This window comes from Rhinolophus sinicus, chromosome 5 (genome assembly GCF_057876585.1).
Source record: "Rhinolophus sinicus isolate RSI-liver-muscle chromosome 5, RSI-T2T, whole genome shotgun sequence".
Taxonomy (NCBI): domain Eukaryota; kingdom Metazoa; phylum Chordata; class Mammalia; order Chiroptera; family Rhinolophidae; genus Rhinolophus; species Rhinolophus sinicus.
Genome location: NC_142505.1, coordinates 109,533,134 through 109,550,659, shown reverse-complemented (window position 1 = coordinate 109,550,659; position 17,526 = coordinate 109,533,134). Strand labels below are relative to the sequence as shown.

Sequence of the window (17,526 nt, the reverse complement as noted above, 5' to 3'; positions counted from 1 at the left end):
TTAAAATTTATTTTCCTTAAACATATATTCACACACATTGTCATTTTGAATATGCATAAATGTGACCATGCGCATCTGTTTCAAAAGTGCAGCTTTCCCTCTTCGTCCTTACCCTCTTCTCCTTTTCCTGTCTTTTCAGCCATGGTCGCCTGTTGTGTAGCTGTTCTTATTTGTGTAGTCGTGTCGTCCATGTGGGCGTGCACACACACACACACACACACACACACACGGCTTTTATTGCCATTGTTTTTAAAATGTGGATCATATTTTATTTGCTTTTCTATATCTTGCTTTTCATACGAAAAACTCCTCCTAACTCAGCTTGGTAGCTCTCACTCATTCTTGTAAATGGTTGTGTTTTCTCCCATGATGTGCACGTCACAGTTTATGAAGGCTTTTTCTATCATTTCTTTTCCACTGGAAAACCTCATTGGAATTTTATATTTCTGTGTGGCATGAGGTAAGGATCTAAGTTTCATTTATTGAATTGCTAGCCAACGATGATTCATTGTGTTCGCTTTTCCCGTCCTATTGGTTTGTACCTCTTCTTTATTTCGTTTTAATCATGTAGGTAGATAACCCCACACACGTCGTGGTCTGTCTTGAGGCTCTCTATTCTGTATAGATGTCAGTGTTTTGTTGTTTTTGTTCAATTTCACTTGAAAACACTTTATTTGGGAATAATTTTAGAGTTATAAAAGTGACGTGAGAGGGTTCCGCTATTCCCTTCACCCAGCTTCCCCTAAAGTTATCGTCTTCTATGACCATAGTGCATTTGGCAAAACTAAGAAATGATTATAGTAACATCGGCACAACACTATTAACTAAACTAGAGACTTCAGGTTTTCCCAGTTTTTTTCCAAATGCCTTCTTTCTGGTCCGGGATCCAGCCCAGGACCCCACGTTGCGTTTACTTGTCACGTCCCCTTAGTCTCCTCCAACCAGCGGCAGTGTCTTCGTCTTCCCTCGTCGTTCGTGACCTCACGCTTAACGCGCGCTGGTTGGCTGTTTTGTAAACCAGCTCACAGTTTGGGTTTGTCTCGGGCTTTCTCACGAGGAGGCTGAGATTATGGATTTGGGGGGAAAGTCCCAAAGAGGTGGACTTCCCATCTCATCATAGCAGGAGCTCATGACCTCCGCATCACTGATTACTGGTGCCGTCAGCCTGGTCAGCCCGGTCACCTAGTCCAGGTGAGGTCAGCGAGGTTTTTGCACCGTCACCATGACGTCTCCTCCTCCGTGCTCTGTTCTTAGTCCAGCCCACGGGCAAGGGGAGGGTGATTAAGCTCCACATACTGGAGAGAAGAGTATCAAAGAATCTGTGGGCATAAAACCACCACAAACATTTAATGAGTATTTTGGGTAGCTGTTTTGAGGTTGTACAAATATCCTGTTTGGCCCTAAAGTTTTGCTCACTAATTTTAGCTTTCATCAGCAGATCGTGCTTTCATGAACTACTTCTGTGGATTTCTAACGGTGATTTTTCTGTTTTCTTCATCCCTTCTCATGTATCACTCTGCATTGTCCTGTATGAAAAATTCCCCTTTTCTGCCTCGATTGCCTGCATTCAATCAGTGTTTATAATCGTATGGGTTTAACGTCATTTGGTAACTACTCGGCTACACCCCTCATTTTTATTCTCCTTATTAAAGCAATTTGGGGGTTTTATTACTTTTTCATTCTTCTTATAAACTCCAGAAATATTTGTTTTCCATTTTCAGAAAGCTCACTTGGGATGTTTTTTAGAATTTTGTTAAACTTTGCAACTAAATCTAGAAAGAAATACTGTCTTTATGATCCAATAATTCTCTTATGTAGAAGTGTGGCGAGACTCTCCATTTCCCAGTTATTCCTGTGAGACCTTTTCTGGCTTCGCTATGCTTAAGGCATATGAATATGTTAGACGCCATTTATTCTGAAGTTGACAGATGTGGGCCAATTACCTTTCTCTACCCTTCCCTGAGTTTATACGCTCTTCGAAATGGCAAAGTGGAACTCTCTGCTTTGAGTATCTATTTTAAAGTTTACTAACTTACTGTAACATAGATGCTTAGTTCATGTTTTTTTCTAGTTCATTCTACACTTTTCTTTCTTTTCTAGGTAAAGTTTTGTTTTTTTTGTCTCTATGAGATGGAACAAAATACCTTTCCCAGAATGCTGTAACTATTTAGGTTCCTGTAGAGGTTTCATTATAACCTTCAAGTCTGTACAATACAAAGCAGGTGTTTCTTGGTTAGATTAGGGCCAGGGTGTGGCTGTAGCCCTCCATCCCCGACCTTTCAGTTGAGCAGGCTTCAGTACGGTCAGCTTTCTACTGTACATCCTGGTGGGCTGCATTAGGAAGCTGCAGCCTGTGTGGCTCTTCTGACAAGGGAACATAGCAATTCTGTTTCTTATTTTTTAAAGCTCTTCTTCTGTCAACTCTTAGCCAACGCGGTGTTTGCATAATGACACACGAGTATCTTTATTCCTGTTACTCAGCAGAGCACACCTCCAGCAGTGTTGATGCTTTCCTCCCCACACTAGTAGTTACCTTTTCCTTTTTGAAAGCAAAGTGCCGTTGACTCCGCATCACATACCAAATGACCCATCAAGTTCAGTGGTGCTGTGTCTCCCCTGTGCTGCTCCTATACACACGCGCCTTATGCCGCCATCAAAAGACAAAGCCCCTGCACCTCCGAGCTCTCTTGTCACTGCAGAGATGTGTGAGGCGCTGGGTATCACCCGCAGACTGGCCTAGTTTTCTGTCCAGCACACTTGTACCTGTCATGCTTTTTGGCTCTGGTTCAGGTCACTTTGACTTTGTTTTCTTATCAACCCCTTTGTTTCTCCTCCCCTGTGTGTAATGTTCCGAACTCAGGTCTGTGCTCAATGAAATGCAGTTCTTAGCAAATTCCTTTGATTGCACTACACACAGTCCCCGACTCATGATGGTTCGACATGATTTTTTGACTTTATGATGATGTGAAATTGATACACATTCGGTAGAAACCATACTTGAATCTTGAATGTTTGAGCTTTTCCTGGGCTAGTGAGATGCACCAGGATGCTGTCTCGTGGTGCTGACCAGCTCTTGGTCAGCCCTGCCATCACGAGGGCAACAGCCGAGTGCCACAGGGGAGTAGGACGTGCATTTTAAGCTTCGGTCTACGATGGCTTTGTCGGGACGTAACCCCATTGAAGTCACGGAGCATTTCTAACACATCCTAAAGCACAGTTAAACTAGCCATGCTAAGCTGACTGTTTCTGAGCAAAGGAAGACACAGATGCAGATGATAAAATAAGACACATTGCTATTTCACTCATGAGGCATTATTGTATAATTAGCTATTTTATATTACAGGGGGTTTTTAATAGCTGAAAGTAATCTTTTATCACCATAACCTTTTTTCCCCCTTTGTAGTAGCTTTAATGAAAATTTTTCTAATATGTCTCTATTTTTCTTTGGAGCATAGTGCATGTAATTTATTCTCTTTTCAATATCACTGCAAGGTTATAATTAAAAGCATAAATTCCTATTCCATGACCCTTAGAATCTACTGAATTGTTTAATCCTTTTTTTAAAAAAAGGCACTAAGTGGCCTCAGCGATTCATTTTGAGTTCTTCTAGCTACAGTTATATAATTTCCATTGTCAATTGTCAATATCTGTCAATATGCCTGTTTCTTTTATCCCCTCCTCAGCCCTGAGGGTGTGATTGTCAAGCTTGACCAAAGCAGGAGAAAGGTCTGGGAGCAGGTACGGCAGGGCCTTCCCACTGATGCGGACTCCTGAGCAAGGTCTGGAAGGTTCCAGATGGCGTGGCTGCTCCCAGCTCATCCCCTTCCCATCTGCCCAGCTGTGTCCCTGCTCGGCCCTCGGCGTCCCAGACACCCTGCACCACGCCGAGTCTGCTCAGCTCGGGGCTCTTGCACTTGCTGCTGTCTGTCCGGGTCCTCCAGCCTCGGTGTCATTGTTCACCCTGTTTTATTCAGTTCTCAAACTCCAACATTTGTCTCTCCTGGAAAACTCCAGCCAGAGCCCCCCACCGGCTGGCTGCTGAGTTCCAGGAGGATAACTGCCTGCTGGCTTTAGTGTTCAAACTGTTCTGCCCCCATAGCATGAGGGGAGTGTTCCTACTTTGTCTTCTCTCTGGCATGGGTCTTTATTTTCCCTTTTCTTTTAACTTTTTGTTTTGAAATATTTATACATTCACAAAAAGCCACAAAATTCATTCCGAGTCCCCTGTTCCGTTGACCCAGTAGTTATATTTGGCACTAGAGTGCAATTCCAATAGCAGGAGACTGGCGTTGGTACGATGTGTGGGTACGATGTCCTGTCCTGTTATCACACGTGTACATGTGTGTCACCACGCTGCTATCAAGACTCCATCAACTGCACCAGTCCCGCAGAGCCTCCCCTGTGCTGCCCCTCTGTCGTCGCACCCGCCTTCCTCCCCTCCGCATCCCTCCCTGCAGCCACTGCCCTGCGGTCCATCTGTCGTTCTGTCCTTTCCAGAACGTTGTGTCTGTGGCATCATCGTTATGTGAGCTTTGGAGCTGGCTTTCTTCTCACCGTAGTGCCCTGAAGATCCAGCCACATGCTTGTGTCAGTTGCCGTCCCTTTGTATCGCTTACCCAACGGTGGTGGCCGGGTGTGTTTCACTCCATCTGCTGAGGGACGTGTCCCCAGGTCTGGGCTCTTCCAGATAAAGTTCTGTGCACGTCCGTGTCCAGGTCCGTGGAGACGTAAATCTCCATTTCTCTGGGATAAATGTCCAGGAGAGCAATGGCTCATCAAATGGTGAATGTGGGTTTAGCTTTTGAAAAAAACTGCCACCCATGCTTCCAGAGTGGCCGCACTGTTTCCATTCTCGCCAGCAACGAACAAGAGGCAGTTTGTCTGCGTAACTACTTAGTAATTGTAGCTGGTTGGTGAGTGTGTACTGACACCTTCTCCAGGCCTTCCTCTGCATTTCCTAGTGTCTGGTGGCGTTGAGCGTCTCCTCAGGTGCTCACTGGCCATCGGCACATCCTCTGCATGTTCTGTGCCCATTGGATTGAGTGTTCTGCTTTCCTGCCGACTTGGAGAGTCCTTGATATGTGAGAAGTGTGTGTCCTTTGCCAGACTGTGGCTTGCAGATATCTTCTCCCAACCTGAACGTGTCTGTCCCTTTATAGGGTTTTCCCCAGAACAGAAAGTTTTTAATTTTGATGAAGTCTAGTTTATCAGTTTTTTCATTTATGTGTTGTGCTTTTGACGGCATGTCTAAGAACTCCACACCGAGCCGTGGGTCCCAAAGGATTCCGCCTATATTTTCTTCTAGAAATTTTATACTTTTTCATTTTACATGTAAATCTATGCTCTAGTCTGAGATAATTTTTGTGTCAGGTGTATGGGGGTTAGGTCTAGGTTAATTTTCTTTTTCTCTCTGAATGTCCAGTTGCTCTAACAGCATTTGTTGAAAAGACTCTCCTTCCTCCATTAAATTGCACTTGCACCGGTGTTGAAAATCAGTTGGCCACACTTGTATGAGTGTATTTCTAGGTTCTCAGGTCTGTTCCATTGATGTGTCTGTGCATCTGCCTGGACCACACTGTGTTGATAACTGGTTATATAGTAAATCTGAGCGTTGGCAGAGTGATTCTTCCTACTTTTTCCTTCTTTTTCAAAATTGTTTCAGTCATTCTAATTTATTTGCTTTCCATATTAATTTTAGAAAAATGTTTTCTACATATACAAAAAATATTAGTCTTGGATTTTGTTAAGAATCACATTAAGTCTATCGATCTATTTGGAGAATACTGAGACTTTGCTCAGTTCTCCAGTGGATCAACTTGGCTTGTCTTTCCCTTTCTTTAGAGCTTTGGTTTCTTTCTCCAGCATTTTTGTAGTTTTTCACATCCAAATCCTATACATATTTGCCAGATATTCACCTAAGAATTTCTATGAGCGATTGCAAATGGTATTATATCTTTAATTTTGGTTTTGACATGTTCGTTGCTATTATTAGAAATACAAATGGTTTTGTATGCTTATGTTATATCCTGAAACCTTTGCTGAACTCACTTTTTAGTTCTGTGAATGTTTTTGTAGATTCCTTGTTATTTTCTATGTAGACTATGTCATCTGCAAACACACAGGTTTATTCTTCCTTCCTGATTTGTGTATCTTCTTATTGACACTCAAACTGCCCTTTCAGGGTCGTGGGAGTTTCTTCGGGCCGAGTCCTGAGTCCATGACATGCCCTGGTCCCTGATTATTTCCGCCCTGTGTGATGCAGGATGTTTAAGCATCTTGTACATGTGCTGCCCAGACCCCTAATTAACCATTTCTCCAAAAGAAGTAATGCTGTTCCTTTTTGTGGAATGGCATTTAGGGATTCCCAGCCTGGCATAAGGGATTGGAGCCATCTCTTTCACCCACTGTGATGGACTGCCTGACCTCATAATGCCCCGCTCGAATGTGGCGACTGATACACCCCTTAAAACTCTCTTAGCCATCAGCAAATTCTCCAAGAAGGGTTTAATAATTGTTTAGCAGATGAGTGAGTGAGTGAGTGAATGAATGAGTGAATGAATGAAAGAAACATACCTTATGCTAGTCTTTGCTTGGTGGCAAAGCAAAAGAATAAAAAACAGCCCGTCCGGTAAAGAAATATTGTCAGAGCGATCCAAATCACTGCCAGCCTCAAAGAGCGACAGAAGTCATGCGATCCGCCTCACTTCCCGTTGCATCCCCTCTCCTCCCCCCAGCGATCTCCCCGTGTCCAGCCTGGCTCTCCGCCTTCCGCTTCCTTTCTGGTCCATTCTAAACTCATGTTTCTCACCTCAGGGTGAGTTCCCACGGCCCTCCACCTTCTGCGGATCTCTGATGCTTCCCCAGATTGCTTGACAAGGTCCCAGAGTAAACAAAGATTGCCAATGCGAATGATTGACAATCTTCTCTTATTCTCATCACAGATGGATGAGTGAATGCCAGCACGTAGCAGAGGAGCTCTGAAGCCGCCTTGTCGTAAATTTGAATCTGTCACTGTGACGATGGGAAGGACACTGAAGAGTATTTACGGTGCCAGGCCCTACGCTCAGCACCTCATACTTTAAAGTGATTTTTTAAAATACACACAACTCAGTGAGCTACGCAGGGATCTCTTATTTCAGTGTTAAAGAAACTGGAGCCCAGAGAATTAACATTTAAGCAGTTCTGTAGGGCTGCCGTAACAGATCTCCGCAAACATAGTGACTTCAGACAACACAGACTTCTGATCTTGCAGTTATGGAGGTCGGAAATCGGCAGTGGGTCTCTGTGGGCTACAAGCAAGGTGTCGGAGGGCCGTGTGCTCTGGAGGGTCGAGGGGCTGCCTCGTCTGTTTCCTTGCCTTTCCAGCTTCTAGCGGCGTCTGCTTTCCTTGGCTCATTGCCCTCCTGCAGGGCCAGCAGTGCAGCCTCCTCCCGTCTTTCTGTGGCTCTGACCTCCTGACTCCTTTCCCTGTAAAGGACCCTTGTGATTACTTGGACCCACCCAGATAATCCGAGATCACCTCCCCATCGCAAGATCCTTAATCACACCTGCAGAGTCCCTTTACCATGTAACATGACATAGTTATAGGTCCCGGGGATTCGGATGTGGCCATCTTTGGGGGCCATTATTCTGCCGACCCAAAGGAGGCTCATACACTAAACCTGTGGCTAAGGGCTGGGTCACATGGACCTAAGATGTTCACCTTTAGTTGCCTGTCTACCTGGAGGGGCCAGTCTCATTCAGAGCATCTCCGTGGTCTTTCCCTTTGGAGAACTGGCAGAGGGTTGACTGTGGTCTTTTATCCTGTTCAGCACCGCTGCCTGCTTCATGCCAGTCATTTTGGGCCAGGGTGCTCGTTAAACACTGCGGTGGCAGACCTAAGATGCCTAGAGGAATGTGGCCACAGACCAGGAACAAACACATGCCACCTAAGGGGCAACAGCGGAGCTCCATCAAATGGGGTTGTGCTGTGTGTCACTGCAGTGTGTTTGTCATGGAGACGACTGCGCGATCATTCGCGACAGGGAGACATGGAGACAGTGGGGGAGGGGCTGTTACCCCTTGCCTCTGTTTTTGTCCCTGTTTCTCATTTCCATTCTCGTGTGGGGTGTCCAGGCACCAGGAGCGGTACTACCTAAACGGCCGCACTCCTGCAGCCCGGAGGCGAGGTGCCGTGGTTAATAATGTTTTCAGTATACTTAGGCATTCCCAAAATGGTCTGATTTAAATTATTCATGGCTGTATTGGGGGCATAGCTCCATTCACTCAAGCGAGTCTGAAGCTGCCTGTGTATTTTCTCATTTCTACGCATCCTAATATCCAAAACAAAGGGTATTACAAGACTTTTCTCAGAAAAGTCCAAACTTTGTAATTCTTGACAAAAATATTACTCCTTGTCTCCAAAGGAAAACCTGTTTTCACTGATCTTCACCGCCGACCCCAGCCCTCCTGTGCCCTCGTGGGCAGCAGCGATGGCTGTGGTATCACAGAGAAGATGGCTTATGCACAGTAACCAGAAGACCCGCTTTGAGGTTTGCTAGACAGGAAAGGGAATCCCTGACCTCCACCGTGTAGGCCTCGGAAGCCCGGGCGCCCGTGACGAGACCCGGCGTGTTGTGCAGCAGCTGTCCTCCCGGTCAAGGTCACGCGTGGGGGGTCATCAAATTCAAGTGGTTCCAGCACTGCTCCTCCCTGGCAGTTCCAGTGTCACTGCCGTAAGCCGGGCACATCTTAGACACTGAGGAGGCAGACAGGAGTCCTAGAGAAAAGGGGTGGGGGGGAGAGAGACCGAGAAAGAGGGAGAGGCAGACAGACAGGGTAGGGTGGGGGGCCCAGGCCCCATGCTGTAGGGTGCCATGACACAGGCCCCATGCTGTAGGGTGCCATGACACAGGGATGCATCAGGCACTGGTCCTGGCATCTGTGTGGAGACGGAAGATGGTACAGTTGGTGAGGGGCCTTGAGGGGAGATTCTCCATTGGGGTGGGCGGTCTGGATGGGGCTGGATTCCGTTTGTGAGTCTTCCCCTTTCTTTGGGAAAGAGGCTTCACCTCTAATAGCCTGTTTCCTGGCTGTAAAGCGGACCTTTGCCGTAGCTAACCGTTTTTGAATTCTGGGCGTGTGCCAGGTAGCGTGCTGACCAGTTTCTGTAAATTGTTTCATTTGTTTCTCATACCAACAGTAAGAAACAGCCTTTGTTGTCCCCACCAGCAGACAGGGAGCAGAGGGGTGGAGCCATCAGTGTCAGGGGAGTGTCCGGTCCTTGCCCTGACCACTGGTTGTGAGGACGCGATGCGATAACGCGCAGAGCACTCAGCACCAAGCCGGGCGTAGGAAATGCTTAGAAAGCTAAGTTCTCTCATTATCGGGAGGAGGGTGGAGCAGAAGCTTCACAGAGGAGGGGAGCTGAAAGCAGGCTTCCTGCCCCTTTCCAGGACCAGCAGGCCGCCCTGGGTGGTGGGATGAGTAGGGGAGCAGCTAGAGGGTCAGTCCTCCGGGGATATGTCCAGAGCCAACACGCTCCCTCCTGCTGCAGAAACGAGGAGAAGCGTGTCAGAACTCTGAAAATGATACCAGTGGCGGTCTGTGCACCGTGGCTAACGGTCCAGCTGGATTCGCTGGTCGGTGCCTTGGAAATAACCCCGGCACAGGCGTGAGTGACAATGGCCTCCTGGCTCCCAGCCCCACCTGCGAGGGGGTGACACCTCCTCCTGGAACATGCATGTTTCACAGTTTACAAGCAATGTGGTGACCCTCCCTGGGAGTTCGTGAGGGGCCCAGGATTGTGAGGGGCCCCCAGCCTGTTTACGTGTCACTTTCTCGCTGGTCCCTCTTTGCTCTTCCCCTGCGCTTGCCAGAGCTACGTGCACCCCCACAGCCACTCATGGGTCCTCTGACAGAGCAGAGAGCCAGGTCACTCCATTTCCACACCAATGCCGTGCCGGCAGTAGTCGTCGCCAGAAGGAAAAATGATTAAAAGAAAACTGAGTTTTCTTCTAGATTTAGTTCCATCTTCATGGAGTTTTGATGCAGTTTTGTCCTCAGGCAGGGAAGGAGGGAGGAGGACGGGAGAAAAGGAAGGACGGAAGGACTTAGGAAGGACGGAAGGAAAGGGAAAGAGGGAGGGAGGGGCACTGACTTGTCTGGAAGCTTGAGTCACCGGCCTTAGGTTCTCCTGACTCGACCCACTGGGTAGTAACAGCTGTGTCCAGGCCCCCCCTGCCCACCCTGCCTTGGGAGTGACTGGTCACAAAGGCTGCCGGTGGGGACACCGACACACCCTCCAGGTCCTTCACCAATGCTTTTGTCTCCCTCAAGCTGACAGCTGTCCGGGTCTGGATATGCTTTCAGTTTGGGGGACACCTTTCTTCCTTGGCCAGGGCAATACTCACCTAATCGTTGGCTGAGCTGTGTACTGTTTTTAGTGCATCACATACAGGTGAACGTATTTCAGATTCCGCCACTGTCCTCAGAGGACCTCAGGGATAGGACTCATGGGTGCCCCCCTCTGGAGAGGCTCTCACGGGCGTCTGCCTGGTTTTTATGGTTTCTACTTTGAATGGATTTTACACTTTGAATAAGTTCCACTGTTTACATACCTAAAGACCTAAAAACATATATTCCACATATTTATTAAGTCTTATTTCTTTTTCTTAAAAAATGTTTTTTTAGAGGAAAAAAAGCTTGGCTGGAAATTTTTATGCCCAAGCTTCACCTGTGTTCAAACCCCCTCATCACTTCATTCTTTTGCATATGACTCACCACAGATTTGGCATGGCCACAGGCTTGAGCCCAGTTCTGGAACAGTCACTTGAAGTAGCAAAAGGCCCCTGGATGACATTTTAAAACTAGCTAGAAATGTTAAGAAACGCTGCTATAAATAAATATATTTCTGCCAGTCAAAATCCTTGATGAAATAAATCCTTTACAAATTACGTCAAGTTACACTGCAATTTCTTCATTTCTTTTCCGTGTCTCTGATTAAGCAGTATCTTTCCTGGAGGAAAAGGGTTAGTTCTACTTATGACCAGCCCTGTTGAGAAAAGGCTGGGACTTCCCAGCCCTAGTCCCGTAAAGTGGGTGTTGCTGGTTGGGTGATGGGTGGAAGTACCTGAAAGCGAGTTCTTCCCAGACCACTTTGCTAAATCCTTACGCTTTGGTCCTCGGCAGGTGGCTTTGTTCTAGGTCAGAGCAGCAGCAGGCCACTTTATGACCTTTATCTGGTAGGTAATTCAGTGACCTGGAGTGTTAGTACAGCAGTCTGTTTACTAAAACTCTAGAAATACTTGACATTTAACCCCCCAAAGAGGACAGTTGACCCCATGTATTATTTTCTTACTTGCTCTTTATAAGCCCCCCACCCAAGGAACCAGGTTCTGACTCAGCAAACACTGAACCAAGACCTGTGCGCCAGCCTCGTTCCCATCGTGACCTAACTTGCGCTTTGTGAAGGTCCTTTGGTGTAAGTTCTGTCATCTGTAGTATTTACCAGTTGAGGAGACAGGGAAACGAGCCTGAGGGAACAGAGACAGGGCCAGCTCTGGTCCTGGCCCACTGGTCCCTCTGGGTGGCACGTGCCTGAACATTTTAAGACTTCTCTGTAGTAACAGACACGCGTGATAACTTCATCCCGGGTTTATCTGTGATGTGACTTCCTATCATCTGTGATCACCTCGTTCTGGCTGAAAGAAGAGGCGTCTGGGTTAGAGAACTGGGTCAGTCTGTCTAACTTGACATCTCATCTGTATTTCACTTTTTAAGAAGCTTTCACTCGAAAGGTACATGTGGTCAGTCAGACCCACGTGTTCTGTGACGGGGCAGCTGTCTCTGGCTTATCGCCTCCTGCTCTAAAATGCTATAAAGTGCATAGACTAGCTTCACACATTCGGAACTTCCTGAAGCCGTCATTTTTCTTTCCGTATCCTTTGAGGATGCCCTTCCCATGGAGCTAGCTCCTTGAGTCCCGTGACCCTTCCCTGGAAAGTGTTATGCACACACCAGGCGCTGCAAACAGACGTAGTGGGTGGCTCCGTACGCCTCCCTGGCCGCGTCCTGGCACCGACATGGACTTGCCGGCTCCGAGTGGACCAGTCGGAGCAGCACCGTGGATGGAAGCGCCTGCAGCCTCTTTCCGTCACTCATCACATATTTGTGGGTTACATCGTGTTTGTCAGGCTTACATGCTGGGGGCAGCTTGTATAAGGCAGAATGTGTGTATCTGAATGTATTTCAAATCCAAACGATTTTAAGGGAGTTACCACTTTAGAAACCCCACTTATAACTTACCCCCCAATTTATCTATAATTAAGAGTTGACAGTTAATGTCGAAAAGAAGAATTAGATTGAAGGAGAATTTATATAAAGTTAATCCTATTTTTCCATACTTGTCGTTATGGAATTAACTCTGCACGCCGTAGGAAAAGGTCTGGGCATGGACTAAGTTGAAATGTTTGCAGCGCCTGGACCACAGTGGTGACTAAGCTGGTGGGGCTTGAATGGCCCTTTCCTGTCTCTAGTGCCTTTCCTCTCTGCTCACCTTTGGTCTTTCTCCTACCACAGAAAACCGCATGTTTATGACTGGACAACCATGGCTTTCACATGTACTGGCCGCCTTCTCCTGGGAACCTGCGTCGCTGCGTACAAGAGAGCTAAAGTGCAATCCCATTTACCCACTAGTCCTGGTCATCTCTCCTGAATATTCCTGTTTTCTATTAATGAACACAGCTCAACTCATCATTTCTATTGGTTTGAACTTCTGAGAAATAGGTTTCCAAATTCTTGTTCACTTGCTTTGAAAGCGTTCTCCCGGTCCCCAGAACAAATGGTCAGCACAAGTGTTTCCTTCTTGACAAGTAAACATGTCATTGGCGCCTTAACACTTATTGAGTATCCAGGGACTCATTACTGCCAAAACTCCTTGGAAGCAATTTCAGTTCTTGTAATTATACAAGGAAGGGGAGTTCATCAATTTTGAAGTTGTCTGCCTTGAACTTGCTATTAAACTGTTAGGCTTGAGATCCAGATTACACTCAAAACTCTAAGGCTTAGAACCAACCCATTAAAAAGTTGTTTAATTAAAATGGAGACTATTTTAAATGGTTTTTATTTTTTAAGGGCTTAAAACCTAATGTTCTGCATTTTTCTGCACTGAATTTTTTTTTAATGTGCTTGAATGTCAATTGAAATTGATCAAATGCTGCTTTAACATTTGTAATAGTAGAATCACAGACCGAAATTATACTTTTATATTTTAAGGACAAAGTTCTTATTTTACTGAACCCTTTACTGAATTTTCATCATAATGTATAAATCAAAGTGTATATTACAATCTGGTTTGTGTTAAAAATGTCAAAGATCAAAATACTTATTGATAAACAAAGAAATTTATCTTTTCCTGAAAGTCAAGGCCAGGTTGCACTGCAGGTTTTGAGGCACATCAGGGACGTGTTTTGGGGTACCCCTGAAACTCCTCCCTTTGGGCCCACACCACTCTTAAGGGAACGTTGTATTACTTCACATCTAACGGTTTATAATTACATCAGATCTAAGCTCCACATGACACAGGCGGTGTGCACCAGTCAGGTTTGTGTCCCCTCCGCTCAGAGTCAGGCCTGGGGACTCCAATAGTTGCCCGAGTAGTGAATACAACTCTTTGGCCCTGTCTCCATGTGATCTGGGCGAACATACACCCTTGCTTTTCCTTCCTGGTCTTCAGCAACTCCACGGCACACACTGGGCCGTTCTCACCAACCATCAATCTGGTACTTCTAGATTGAATGTGTCAGTATCACATTGCTGAAAGCCGATGTTCTCTGTGGCACAGGGAACACATCATCCCCTCCAGGTTGGCAAGTGTGGCAGGAAGCTCACTGCACATCTCCCAGCTGGGTGCCCCCACCCCCGGGCCCATGCATGAGCCCATGGGTCTGCGCCCCAACTCCTACCGTCTTTGATCAGCGCTGGTGATCGAAGACCCTGGGCAGCTCCTCTGAGGGTTCATCTTTTCTGAAACAGAATTCGTAGTTTGCTCACTGCTTCAAGAAGCGTTGGGAGAATCAGGTGAAAAACCCAAAGTACTTAGAGCGCCCTTTCGAATTAGTTGTCTTTTGCTGAAATAGTGGAGATTCCTGTGTTAGGAGGACGACTGCCAGGTCTCGCCCTTGTGAAAGCGCTCTGTGTGCTTCCGTCAGCAACACGTGACCACTGACAGCTCCTGGCGAGCTGCAGCACAGTGGACCATGTGGGCTAAGCGCTTTTATTTGTTTCTCTCTTATCTTTTTATTATCACCCCATGGAATTAGAAGTTAGATTTATAAGATTTTATTTTAAAAGTTAGAATTAAGATGGGGAAGACTAAGGAAATAATTTTACATAAAACTACATACATTTGTTTTAATAAAGTTAAAATCTCTCATGGCTTAGAACTATAATTTTTCTGTAAAGTCAGTGAAAGGTTTAAATTAGTTCTTTGGAATTATAACAAAGTTCATATTCTGGGCAAAGTATTATATTTTGTTACCATAATTACTTAGCATGTCCTCACGTTCATTTTGAAAATTGTTCTGATTACAAAAGGAATACTTATTTATTGTGGAAAAGTTGGAAAAATATTTTAAAATACAGAAATCAAAAGAAAAACTTGTAATCTTTTCACTCAGAGCTAACCACTGATAACATTTTATTTATACACACACATAGAGACACATATATAGAACTATTTTTGTATGCTCAGAGGATAAACATTTTTTCTATTATTTTTGCCCCAAATGGATGCTGTTGCATATGCTGTTTTGAGTCTATATCGGGATGCACTTCTAGTAACAGAAACCCTCGCTCCAACAAGCTTAAACATGACTGAGTACATTATCTCTTGAAGTAGAAGTTCAGAGAAGGGAAGGGGAGCCGGATGGTCACCGACTCCATCAGCTTGTCAAGATGAAGGACCCAGGCACTTGCCCTCCCTCTGTCCAGTCACTGACATGAGCTGCGTCATGCCAGGACTGCTCCCCTCAGGGCCGTGAAATTCCACTCTGCAGATGTGGACAGCACGCTTCTTGTGCACATGTGCTGGACAGATAAACAGCCTGGTCCCAGCCATGGGAAGGAAGGCCTGCCCCCTGGTCTCATAAGACTAAGCAGGAGTGCCCCCCCCCCCCCCCCCAGCGCAGTCAGCAGGTACTTGCTGTGGGCCGACAGGCTTATTTAAGGCGGTTTTCTCTGTGGATCACCAGGGGAGGGATGGGATTAGCATGACTAGCGTAACTAGTCAGCGGGGCCAGTTCCGCAAACCACACTGCAGATTTGGAATAGATATTGGAGGTCAACCGACCCTCAGGAACCTAACATTCTCACTGAAGATTTTATGAACATACATAAGGGTCATGTGAAAGGATCTCATCATTCATTGCCTTGGGCTCTGCCTTCATTTGCTCGCACTCTCAAAACTCTGTCCATCCTCCAGCTTTTGTTTACCCACTGCTGTCCCTTAGGGTTTCCAGGGGCGGGTGGCTCCGGCAGCCCCTGGGACAGCATATTTCCTGGCTGCCACCCAGCAGAAGTGGAAAGATCTCTCCTCCAAGCCTGGTCCTTCCCTTGGGTCCCATGCCCATTGCTCGTGGTTGTGAACATGGCTGTGGTCCCTTTACTGGCCTCTCATGATCAAGGTGAAACCTGGTGCTGGGCATGGGGCCGACTCCCTGGGGAAAGCGTGGGCCCCACAGCAGCAGGCTGTGCCAGGCAAGACTCAGAGAAGGGGTGCCTGCTCCCCCTGCATCGGCTGCACAGATTCTTCTCTGCTTAAGCATTACAATTACCTGGCTTTGAAATTAAGATGAATGTTTTTAGATATTTTAATTACTATTTCAAAAATTCATTTCTTTTATAGAAATACTGTGTTCAGAGGGAGTTAGATAGGAAAAAAAGAATAAAGTTTTCTGGGGAATTGATCCTCATTAATTCAATATTCTCCAGAGTTTGGGCATTTTTGTGGTGTGTTTTCTGACATTAGATAAGTTTTCTTCATGAGTTTTGACTTAAACTGGCACAGAAATTAAAAATTTTTTTTAAATGAGCTTAAAGATATGAATTATAATAAATATAAAATTTAATACTTTTATCCTTTATGTATTTTTAAAAAAATTTTAGTATCCTTGAGACAATGTCATAAATAATAGAGAATTAATGGACATTTTTGGAGAATAGCTCTGAGAAATAATCAGCATATTTGAAATCACTATGGCAAAAATCATGTTAAAGAACAAAATTATATTGTTTTTAAAATTATATTATTAAATGTGTAGCTTCATGTGTAATAAATATTCACATTTAATTTTAGGTGCCAGTGTAACATATACTAAAATAAAATGGAACCATTTCTATGGTTCTCCAAACGAATCTATAAAAGAGTCATAAATATTATAGTAAAACTTTTTCAAAACATTTTTATGGGACTAAAAATTGAAAACTTCCTAATAGAGAAATTTTCTTAAGTGCAAAATGAGGTTAGTCATAGAGACCTCAAACTGTAATATATCCTGTAGAAACCCTGGATAAGCAGTAACTTCTTAAGATAATTTTACACAATGGACAAAAATCAAGGGTTTTTGAAAAAGCTTTCCAAAGGTAGCAGGAAGAAAGAGATTATTACTATACTAAAATTCCTCATGTGAGGTTTTTATGTTTTTTTTATGTTATTAGAATAGAGATCTTAGTTTGTCTGAATCTGCAAGGGCTCTAACTATCTAGGATTAAAAAGCGAACAAATAAAAGCATTCCCTGTAGAGGGGAGGTAACAATGTCCTCGGGCTCCAGGGCGTTTCTGGTGTCTTGGAAATAAGAGCACACTGATGACATTCTGGTGCCCAGACTGTGTCTTAGCCTCGAAGCCCAGTGCACCAGCCTCCCTCTGATATGGTTACCTTGCTGTGTTACCTTGGACAAACAATCTCTCTGATCATCAGTTTTCTCATTTCTAAAGAGAAGGTGGGTGGGTCCAGTGTGTCTCAGAGAGTCCTTTGCGCAGTAGAATTGGGACATTGAGAAGGATTCGGTGGTGCTCAGCTGAACAGTTTGCACCCCCAGGACGTGGGGCAAGCGCACAGGGGAGGGTACGTGGTCCTGGAGTTAGGGATTGTGGAAGAACTGAGTTGAAGGGGGTCAGCACAGTGCCCGCTGGCAACTTTCCTTCTGCTCATTGGCCTAGAAGTGGATACACAGAGCTCTAATGAGGCTTCCTGGGGGGTAGAGATTCACCACAAATTCACTCTTCCCAGATCCAGGTTTTGGGGATGCAGCCCTCCATTTGAAGGGTTTGTGCCCAATGCATGATCAGAGAGCCACACCTGAAGGCAAAGGCCAGCTCTTCTGGAATTTCATCTAGCTTGTCTTGTTACAAATTCCCAGAGGAACCTTTGAGTTGTAATAAACCCTGCACATATATGTTCCAAATATTGTTCTCTCGCAGCTGAGGGTTAGGACAGGTGTGGAGCGCCAGGAGTGCTCAGACCCTCCTGCAGGAGCGTGTCCATG

At 45.6% G+C, this 17,526-nt stretch overlaps 1 protein-coding gene across 1 annotated transcript in view; it reads left to right on the top strand.

Moving 5' to 3' along the window:
• SDK1 (sidekick cell adhesion molecule 1) overlaps positions 1-17,526 on the top strand; it is a 687,292-nt gene that overhangs the window by 370,614 nt on the left and 299,152 nt on the right. The window lies entirely within an intron of this gene.